This window comes from Gossypium raimondii, chromosome 11, assembly GCF_025698545.1.
Source record: "Gossypium raimondii isolate GPD5lz chromosome 11, ASM2569854v1, whole genome shotgun sequence".
NCBI classification, from domain to species: Eukaryota; Viridiplantae; Streptophyta; class Magnoliopsida; order Malvales; family Malvaceae; genus Gossypium; species Gossypium raimondii.
The window spans coordinates 15,642,940-15,654,990 of record NC_068575.1 but is presented as its reverse complement, the minus strand read 5'-3'; the positions used below and the strand labels follow the sequence as shown (position 1 = coordinate 15,654,990).

General features: G+C 33.6%; 1 non-coding gene across 1 annotated transcript; it reads right to left on the bottom strand.

Annotated features, from left to right (window-relative positions):
- Nucleotides 1-1,159: 1,159 nt before the first annotated feature.
- On the bottom strand, nucleotides 1,160-1,266 carry LOC128035195 (small nucleolar RNA R71). The gene has a single exon (XR_008191596.1). It is a non-coding gene; the product is annotated as a small nucleolar RNA R71 (small nucleolar RNA).
- Between the last annotated feature and the right edge of the window lie 10,785 nt (nucleotides 1,267-12,051).

The following is a 12,051-nucleotide window of genomic DNA, read 5'->3' as shown; positions in this document are numbered from 1 at the left end:
TTAATATAGAAATATATTGTTATCTCACTTAATATTATATGTGCTTATAAATATTGATTAATTTTTGGATTGACATTGAAAAATCATCAAGAGATTGGTTGATTTAGTAAGTATGCATTTGCAGTAGTTAACACATTACCAAGTTGCCGTGAAAATATTCGTAACAACATGAACATGGTTTTAGTAATTCTAAGTTAAGGAATGTAATTGATCTAACACAATTATTTCATATTGATTAAAACTCATCTTTTGAAATCGTGCATTGGAATTTTTACTTTTTATTTCTATTACTTAGTTAAACTTTTAGTTTTTAAATCACTTCTTCAAAAAAACATATTTTTCCCATCACCAAAGTGTTTGATTTGCATTTCATAAATATTTTTCTTTCACAGTCCTTGTGGGTACAATAACTCGACATTTACTTGTCACTTTATTACTTGATACGATTGTGTGCACTTGCACATTTTTGTCTTTCCAAGTTTTTGGCACCATTACCGGGGACTGTTTTGAAAGACATTATTTGTGAAATTGTTAATTTTGCATTTTGGTCTTTTTTCTGTTAAAATTTAATTCCATTATTTATTTTGTGTTTGTTTCAGGTGTTATGAGTATTGACCAAATTACTGACTTGCTCCCCATAGACCTTGAAATTGAAAGGACTTTCAGACAAAGGAGAAGACATGCGAACTGAAGAAGGATCGGAGAGATGAATTTCGAAAATCAAAACCAAAATCAAGGAGGAGCATTCGCTTATAATACTCACAATCCAATCATTGTTGTCGATGATAGAAACTGCACCATTCAACAATATGTCATTACTCTCTTCAGCAAGCTCAATCCGAGTATTTTGAGACCCGAAATTGAGGCACTGTAATTCGAGCTAAAGCCAGTCATGTTCCAAATGTTGCAAAATATGAATCAATTTAGTGGGATGCCTACTGAAGATCCAGATCTTCATTTTCGACTATTCATGGAAGTGAGTGACTCATTTAAACTAGTAGGGGAGACCTAGGATGCCTCGAGACTGAGATTATTTCCATACTCCTTAAGAGATAGCGCACGAGCGTGGTTGAACTCCCTACCGTCAGGTTCTATAACTACATGGCAAGAGTTGGTTGAATGTTTCTTAATGAAATACTTTCCTCCATCTCTGACCGCCAAGCTCCGAAATGAAATCACTCCATTTCAGCAACTTGACAAAGAATCTTTATATGAGGCAAGGGAGAGGTTTAATGAGTTATTACTAAAGTGCCCTCATCATGGCATTCTTTACTACATTCAAATGGAGACTTTCTATATTGGTCTCAATATTCATACTAGAATAATGGTGGATTCTTCTGCAAATGGAGCCCTTCTTTCTAATTCTTATTGTAATACCCTATTTTGCCCCGGGTCAAAAGCGCCCAAATTACAAACGGGCCTATGAGGCCCAAACCAAACAGAGGCCCAAAATTAACTAGGCCCAAAACAATAGTCAGAAACCCTAGGGTTTCTAAGGAAATCTTCAAAGCGCCGCAGCCTAGCCCGCACGAGCCGCATCCTCGATCGTACCTGCACAACAAGAAAAGAAACAAGACAGAATATGGCAAGAAAATCTTTGAAATCACGAATCAAGCAAGATACTAGAAGATTTCATTTTTACCTTTCTTGTTTCATGATTGCTATAGAAGCAAACTCAAAACATTGTAAAAAGGGGGGAGAGAACATATATGAAATAAAGAAAATAGAATCAAGGATTAAAAGGTGAATCGCATCTGTTATGATCTATTTTCTGTTTTTGTTTCATTTATTTTCTATTTTTTATTTACAAACATCAACAGAAAAGGGGAGAAGGAAAATATTGTATTGAAGGATATTAAAACTCACCAAAAAATCAGAATACGATTTTGGGAAGGTTTTTTTTCATTTTTCAAGTCTCATTCTCTCTGTTTTGGTCGATATTTCATGTTTTTTTTACAATAAAAAGAAAAGACGGAAAGGCTTACCTTTGTCCTCGAATCTGCTAAGAGGGGTTTAAAAAAATAGCTTGGCGTGCCTCCAGTCACCGATTGTGGTGGAGCCGTGACGGAAGAGTGGTGAAACGGCGGCGGCTGAGACAGGGTGTAAAACTCTAGCAGACAGAATAAGGAGTTTTGAGTTTTTAGTTATTTAATTTGTTTGGCTACAAATGAGGTTTTCTTAAAAAAGGGGGGTTAAAATAAGACACCAAAACGATGTCGCTTTACTAAGGCAGATCCGCGCTTTGACCCGACTCGAAAGCAGGGTCTGCGAGTTCTGGCTTTAAATGGGGAATTTGCGCAATTAGACCGCCCTTTTTGCGACGCGCTTTAATCAAACCCATTTTTTTAATTTGGCCCAAATATTTTACCTGCGTGGCATTTTAGTCCACATCGCTGCGCACCGTTTTGGGCAGGCGGATTATTTCTGATTTGGCCCCCCATGTAATTCGCGTGTCGCGATTTGACCCACCATTTTGCTTAAATTTCATTTATTTCCTGTTGTTTTAGTTTTATTGATTATTTAGTCAGTTTTACAATTTGTTTTTTATTATTATTATTATTATTATTATTATTATTATTATTATTATTATAATTATTTCCATGTACATTCATACATATTTTTTTATAATGTATACGTGCATATATGTTTTAAATTTTGTAGAAGATATACATGTACATATTTTACTTATATTTTTATTATTATTTTATCTTCATAATTTTTATATACATGTATATACATATACATTTATATACATTTTCCTTATTTTATAATCTATGCACATATACATGTATTTTTTATAATATATATATACATATTTGTTTTAGAAATTATTATAAGTTTTTTGTTTTATATATTTCATTCCTCTACTTTTTTATATGTGTACTTATATATATGTTTTAATATATACATGTACATATACATATTTTCAAATTTATTTATATATATTGTACTTATATATATACGTATTTTGTACATACATATACATATATAATTCATATTAAAGTATTTGTTTTATGTTGTATATTAACATTTTATCATTTTTTTAAAAGAAAATATATTTGGTTTTATCAAGGCATTAGAACTATTTTTGTTCAAAGGCTTCGAAAACAAAGGCAATACTCGAATTTAGAATCTTCGAAAAGATTGAGCCCTAACGTATTGGGTTTCAATCTTCTTCATTGAATTTAATTATCGAGAATGCTCTTTAATCAAACAAAATAAAAGCTTCTTGTAGGGAATTTAATATGTTGTGTCCTAATGCATTGGATGTGACATGTTGATTTCTCGAGACAAAGATTTTTAAAAAAAATTAATAAAGGAAATATTCAATGTTTAGGAGTTTGGAAAATGGTGCCCTAATGTATTGGGTTGCGATTTCTTCATAAATATTAAGCAATTGAATATTCTTTTAAATTTTATTACCCGAGTCTTTTGGACATACTCATTCTTGAAGAAATAAAATATCGTGCCCTAACGCATTGGGTGTGACATTTTCTTCTCCAAAATGAAAGAGTCTTAATGAATAACTTAATTTAATTAAGGATCGTATTTTTAACTCTCGACATTAAGACATTAATTAATCAATTTGGTATCGTTTTTTGGGCGTTACGAGGGTGCTAATCCTTCATCGTACGTAACTGACTCCCGAACCCATTTTTCTGAAACTTGTAGACCAAAGTCATTTTTTAGGTGATCCAATCACACCTTAATAAAAATATTGGTGGCGACTCCAATTTTCATCGACAACTAATTTTTGTTTTTTCAAAATAAAAATGGTTTCGACACTTATAACTATGCTTACTAGATTATTGAAAGAATTGTTAGTAATAACTATCAGTGGCCAACCAACAGAGCAGCCTTAGAAAGACGAGTAGCAGGAGTACATGAAGCGGACACACTTACTTCTTTGGCAGCCTAGGTATCCTCTATGTCTTCTATACTTAAGAACATAACTGTTAATGGTTTCAATGGTAATCTGACAGGTCAGTAGTCAAACCAGTTCGAGAATACTTCTTGTGAATATGGTAGAGATGGTCATTTCTTTGAAAAATGCCCATCGAATCAAAAGTCAAAATATTTTATGGGAAATCATAATCAGAATGGTCTGCAATCAAATTCTTACAACTCTTCATGGTAAAATCATCCAATTTCTCCATGGAATAATAAATGGGCCAACCATAGCGACTCTTCTATGCCATTTCGACCAAATCATACGCCAGAATATTCTCAACAAGTGCAATAACCCCCACCAACTGAATCTTCAAGTGATCTTGAGAATCTGTTGAAGGCATACATAGTTAAGAATGATGTCACTTTAAGAAATCTGGAGAATCAAATGGGTCAGGTAACCAATGAACTTTGAAATAAACCCCGAGGAGCTTTGCCCAACGATACTGAAAATCCAAGAATTTCGAGCAAAGAACATTGCAAAGCGGTCACTTTTCCAAGTGGAAAGACATTGGAGCCCAATGTGGTTGAGGTTCAAAATGAGCCTGTTGTAGCTCAAGACAAAGAGGAAGTTCAACCGAGTGTTGAAACTCCTATTCAACAGAAGTTAGATTCGATGATCCTTGATGAGGTAAAATTTAAAGCAGTTAGTTCTAATTATCTAACACCCTTGTCGGATGCAGAAAAATTTCCACAAAAGAGTTGTCCGATTAAAGCTAAGATTCCACCACTGCCATATCTTCAATGATTCCAGAAGCAACAAAAAGATGCTCAGTTGAAATAAATCTTTGATGACGAGGTGACTTTAATGGCTTCGATGCTGCTAAATCCCTAGATATAGTTGAAGACTGCTCTGCTATTTCCAAGATAGAATCTTTGGCTTCAACATAGTTGGAGAATTCTTTAAACGGTCCATTAGAACATATTCTACTGAAGGATTCGCCAAGTGATGATGAAGAAAAGGAATGCTTAGATTGGTTAGAAGCTAATTTGAAGGAATTCACTCAAGAAGTTCCATTCGAATCATTAGAGTTATCATCTCAGGAGTATACACAACCAAAGTCATTGATTGAAGAGCCAGCTGAATTCAAACTGAAGATTTTGTCTCATCATTTGAAATATAACTATTTGGGTCTGTCTTCAACTTTACCTATCATTATTTCAGTTGAGTTCACCAAAAATCAAGAAAAAGAGGCACTTGTGATTTTAGAAAGGCACAAAAAGGGTGTTGGATGGATTATTTCATATATTCGAGTCTCGATTTGGAGGATTTGTAGGAATTATAGGAAGTTAAACAAGGCCACTAGAAAAGATCATTTTGGGTATTCTTTCCTTAATAAGATGTTGGACAAATTTGATGGGAAAGAATGTGATTACTTCCTAGATGGTTATGGTTGGTATGAAAAATGGTCATTTGACACCACCATGGTAGACTTAGACTTGGATGGTTATGATTGGGACTTAAGCGGGACCATCTATGACACTTCTAATCTTTCTTGGGAGTTTAATTTAATGTAATTTTTCGAAAAATATTTTTCTAAATAGCCCGAAGAATTTAAGTATTTGTTTTGTTAAATAAATGGTCAAATTTTAAACTAGACACTAATTTATTTGAGTTTTTTTCTTAGTTTACTTTCAGTATAGGAGCTTAGGATCCAAAAAGGAGCTTCTATTGGGCTTAAGACACTGCTAGGAAGGGAAATATTAAACCTTTTTCTACTCAAACCTATAGCCCTTACCTTGTTTCATCGCCACTCCTAAGTATCCCAATAGTGCATCTAACTTAACCCCTTAACGTTGCAGCCCTTAACTCCCTAACTCACCACCCCGAACATCTTTATTCGAAGTCACCAACTACCGCACCTAAATTGTCCTTAAAACTGCCACCCCTTTCAACTCTAAAACTTACCATCGGCTACTCAACCACCTGCCCAAAACTGAAACCACCCTTAACATATTTTTTAAGTTCGACGCCGAGAGTCCCTTCATCTAGCACAATTTGACAAAGTGAACAGTTTGATATAATGGCTATGCTACAACACATGCAATTGCAGCAACAAGCTTACTGGAGATACTAAAAAATATGAGATGACTCAATTAGAGATGCATTTAAAATATATATTTCATAACTCGTTTTTTTTTGTGCTTGAATTTCCAGGCTTTATCCTCAAACCATAGACTCCAATGTTGAGGAAGGAACGAGGCGATCATATTCAGAAAGGACTGCAAATAAATAAAAAGGGGGGGTCTTGTTTTTACTTTATATTACTTTTTAGGATATTTTAAGTTTTTAGTTTTAAGCTCTTTTAGGAATTTGTTTCTTGCATAATAAAATAAGAGGTCAAAATCATTAATAAAATTGAGCAATTTACAAAATAAGAAGTGTGACAATAGATATGTAAATGTCTAGGATTGGATCTATCTAGGAAGAGCTTGGTATTTAAGTAGTCAAACTTGACTCTCCCCTCCCTTTTTTTTTTGGATCCTACCTAGTGCACAGTATCTATTAACTTCTATATTTTCATTTTCTCTATTTTTTTAACAATGGGGACATTGTTCATCTTAAGTAGGGAGACCAAAAATTGAAATTGTTTTTTTCAAGATACATTTTTCTTATTATTATGATAAGTTATATTTTGCTCAAAAATTGGAAATATTTGTTAATTATGCGAAACTTTAGTATAAATAAAGTTTTATTATCTCAATGATTGTTATGTTAGTTGAATTATGAAATGTTACTTTTAAAGAAGTTTGTAAATTGTACCATAAAATTTTTAATTCCTTAGGAGAGCTAGGCATGCATGAAAGTTTAAGTCTTTAGAATTGACTTAGTAATTTCTTGAGGCGAAATCCTAAGAAGTATGGAATTTTGAAAATGACTTAGGCAAACTTTTGTTTGGACTATTTGAGCCTTTCAAGCCAACTTTAAAGAATATTTATCCCTTGAAACTCAACTTTGAGACTATATGACCTGATTTTATTTGAACCATTGCAATATTAAGCCATCACTTCTCTCATAATTATCTCTAAATTGTCCTACATACTAGACTTAGTCTATCAAAAATATTCTCTGAAAATAAGTTTGGAGGAGTTGAAGAGAAGTATCAAATGCTCAAAAAAATATTGTAGTACATATAATCATATGCTCAAGAAAAAAAGGAAAAGAAAAGAAAAGAAAGAAAAAAAGAGAGCATATGTACTCAAAAGAAATAGATGTACAAAGAGCATGTGTGAACTCAATTGCAAAATGAGTTGGTGAATTGGAAGGTATTTATTCCGAAGGTCTGATACAAGATGAGTCTAAGGGTTTTAGCCTAAATATATCTATATTTTATTTACCCCTAGCCTCGTCACGTTACAACACATTTAAAAGATCTTTCGATTAAGATTTTTGTGTTGCCTACATTATTGGAGAGAAATTGCTATGTTCAACATATGACGGTATAAATTAAAATTAGTGATTGTGGTTTAGTCTTAAATGAGGGAATAAAAATTAGTTGGTAGGAATTTAACATATCTTTATTGAGAAATCATTTAGTCTATTCTTTCTATCATAATGATAATTGAGATTAATTTGAATAATATATTTCGAGAAATTCTTTTACAATTTGTGAATTACTTGGGATGAGCAATAAATTAAGTTTGGGGTGTAGAAACACAAAAATATATAGACTTTTTCAGCACCTTTTGAGCCCTAATTCGTATAGTTTCGTAGTATTTTTTTTGTCGAAATTCATAATTTAATTATAAAATAATTAATTTGAACTTAAATTATTAAAAATTTGAATTTTAATTAATTTTATAATAAATTTACACAAATTTGGTTTATTTTCGATAGTTTTGTACAAATGGTGAAAATTGACTCGGTAGACACCTCAAGATGCTTGAATCATTGGGGCAATGTTGTGCATCAAGTGATCAAGAGCAAGGCTAATAATATTTTCCAACCATGGATAGTCCAAAAATATGTATTAAAAATATTTTATGATTACTTTTGATCCAATATTAATAAGGTTAAAAATTAATATAAAGTCTAAAGAAGAAATGAGGCCTAGTTGTGCTAAGTAAAGAAGACTGATCTACCAAGGAAATGGGCAGCCCAAAACCGTCCCTATAGCTGATCCAATCAGCTTATTTAGCTGATTTTATTAATTGAAAAATATCTCTTGAAGTTTCCTTAAATTTCGTTCAAGCCCTCCACTTTTCATGCCTTCAACATTTTGCCCCAAGCTAAAAATAATAAGTTTTGAGCCATTCAAACTTGCACCATGTAGGACCGACCAAGGGAAGAGGAGAGGCTGAAATTTACTTTCTATTTTTAGTAGTCATTCCCACTTATAAATACCCCTCTTCACTTCATCATTTTACACGCAATTCATTCCCACACATCTCTCTCTCTTTCACCCACTTTCTATTATTTGTTTTTCCCATTTTCTTGTCCATTTCCCTTGCCGATTTTCTCTTGAAAAAGATCCTTCTTCCACCTAGGAATAGCAGTATTCAATTTTTTGTAGAATCCTTGGTTCAACAGAATAAGCAAAGAAGAAGAGGAACACACTAGTTTGGCTTTAGAGAAATACTGGATTTGCTTCCTAGTTCCCTTCTCTTTAATTTTCTTGTTATGTTGTGATTATGAATATGAATAATTGTTATGTTATTGTTCTTGTTCTAATTAAAATGGCTCAAATTAATTCATCTTAGATTGATTTCATTCTATCCACTTGAATTATTAAAATCATGTTTGTGTTGTTATAGGCCTTGGTAAGTTGTTCAATTAAACAAAATCATGTTTATGTTATACTTGCATTATAAAATGTAAGGTAACGAATGAATTAATTATTAAACATATTGAAATTGTAATCAATTGACAAAATATTTAATTGGTACATGTTTAATCTTCTAAGGTAGCTGAGGTTAAAATAGCAATGGTATTAAACGATACATTAGCCTTGCATAACTTGCAAGATTATTGTGATTAAACAGTTTCAATATAGAAATATATTGTTACCTCACTTAATCTTATATGTGCTTATGAAGATTGATTAATTATTTGAATTGACATTGAAAAATGTTCAAAGGATTGGTTTATTTAGTAAATATGTATTTGCAATAATTAACACATTACCAAGTTGCCGTGAAAATATTCGTAATAACATGAACATGGGTTTAGTAATTATAAGTTAAGGAATGCAATCGATCTAACACAAATATATCATATTGATTAAAATCATCTTTTAAAATCCTGCATTAGAATTTTTACTTTTTATTTTTGTTACTTAGTTAAATTTTTAGTTTTTAAACCACTTCTTCAAAACAATGTATTTTTCCCATCACCAAAGTTTTTACTTTACATTTCATAATTAATTTTCTTTTACAGTTTCTGTGGGTACGATAACACGACATTTACTTGTCACTTTATTACTTGATACGATTGTGTACACTTGCACATTTCCATCGATCTAGGGGGAACATGTGCGAAGCCTATCAGAGACATTCGCAGTCATAATGGCTCACAATATAAAGCTAAACCCCCGAGAAGTGTGCCTTTGGAGTGCGAGCTGGTAGGTTTTTTGACTTAATGATCTCAGAAAGGGGGTGTAACGCCCCAAAACCCGACCTAGAAGTTTAGACCGAATCCCAGAGGTCACATTGATCACCGAAGTGATCTGAAAACAATTTTAAAAAATGAGTTGTTAAAATCTCATATGAACACAATTTGCTAAAAACGAATTAAATCGTTTATCCCTTTAGGATTCAAAACAATGAATTTAAATTACGTCAAAAGCATTTAGAAATAACGATCTGCAGGTTCTAAATTTTAGCCCAAGGAAAACAATTTACGTAAACCAAAATTAGAATTGTACCACAGTCCCGATAGATTTTTTTTACAGTCTAAAAAAGTTCACAAATTAAAGTATTTGAAGAAACATTTTCCTAGCCTAATTTAAAATGCATCACTCCAAGACCTCCAGCATGCCAAGTCCAACTACAGAAAATGAGAGTACCTGAAAAGGGGAAAACTAAGGGGCAATATATGGTCTACCACGAAAACTTGATCAAACGGTCAGACATACAAAAATTCATTTCGTCATACAAATTGCGTTTACAAAATTGCAAACACACACAATACTTAGTCACTCAAGATTGAGTTTATTAGCGAATACAAGTCATTAGAAGTACCCCAACATTCAGAAAAACAACATGTAAACAAATGTAGTCAGTATGTAACAAGTCAGAAGATAATCCCACCCATCCAGCCAAACATATCTCCGACCACCCTGCACACCACATATAAGCTAGTCAAGCTCAACCAACCATGCACACTACAAAGGACCTCAAAAGATCCATCCAACCCTACACACAACATGTGTGGAACTAAGCCACTCAAATTACAATATGCAGCTGAGCTGACATATGTATCGTACTGTGCGATAAACCGCTGTACATGTGTAATGCAATTGAAACTGCAGAATTAGATCAAACTTCCTTCTCTTCGCAACCAAACCCAAAATTTTATGCATATGCATTTATGCAAACAGGCTTAGAGAATCAATTTACACAATTAGAGACAATCACATATTAGTTAAGCAGAATCAGAGGTGCACATATCCAAACGACCAGGTTCAGAATCAGATATCACGGTACTTAATTACTAGGCAATATCACTTACACAAATAAATAAGTTAGTGTTATGATTACTAGCAACACGTATGGCCGAGCCGAAATAGAGTTCCAACCACCTTTACTAAGACCTAGCTGAGTGTCGGAACACATAAACTCACAAACAGATCAAAAATCTGACACAAAACAATTATTTGCAAAAAAGAACCACACGGATATGTGCCTCGGTCGTATGGAAGTGCCTAGTTGTGTGGGGCTCTACACACCTATGCGAAGGAGACACACGCTCGTGTGAAAGGAGGCACACGCCCGTGTGTCCGGGGAACATGGCTGTGTTGACAGCCCATGTAACTCTCTGTCCATTTGTGCTAAAATATGGTGTAGGGTAGACACGACCGTGTGAAAGTCTCACACGCCTATGTGCCCACGGGACACGACCATGTGTCCAAAACACACACCCATGTGAAAATTGACTAAAATCCCCAAAATTAGCCACACGACCGTGTGGATCGCCTATGTGCAGTACACGCTCGTGTGGCCACCCGTGTGGTCATGAACCCCCCAAAACAGGCCGAAAACGTGAATTTTAATCTGTAAGGAAATCCCTAAGTACTACGGGTTCAGAAACACACCTTAAAATGAAGCCCCAACCACCATGAACTGATCGTTTTGCCTTTCTAAAACTGAACAAAAACCTCAATTGCAAACACAAAATATACTATAGGAATTTGATTAATCAATGTAACAAAATCGAAGCATTTCCTCTTTTAAAACAAAAAGAAACACTTGCTTGATCTCGACACCAGTCAAACGAAACACACAATTTCAATCAATCAACTAGGACGACGACAAGACCCAAAATTGATTCGAAGAAGAAGAAGAAGAAAAAATATACAATAGGCTAGCAAAATAACCCAAAAAGATTAGAAACGGAAAAAAAATAAAAATAAATGTGTGAGGGAAAAAAGGGAAAAGCACTAACGTGAGGAACAGGGAGAGAGAAAAAAACATGAAAATTATTCATGAAAATTATTTTGGCCCTATTTTAGTTAAAAATTAAATAAATATAAATAAGCAAATTTTTAAACTTGAAAACAAAACTAAAAATAAAATTGATACCCCTAAAACCCCCACAAGGGTTCAAACACGAGACCTAGATGTATACTAACACTCAACCAACCACTAGACCAGCAGGCCCATTCTGACACTAAAACGTGGAAATTAACCCAATTAATCGACCTACTCAAAGACCCTTACTTCAAACCTCAAATCTTCTAACCCCCAAATTTAGGGTGTTACAGATGAATAGAGGTGAACCTGGAAAAGATCAAAGCCATCATGGAAATGCCTCTTTCGTGAACCATAAAGGAAATACAACACCTCACAAGCAGAGTGGTGGCACTTAACAGATTCATTTCTAGGATGGTAGACAAGTGTCTCCCTTTCTTTAAAGCTTTGAGGACCTCCTTCTCATGGACCGAA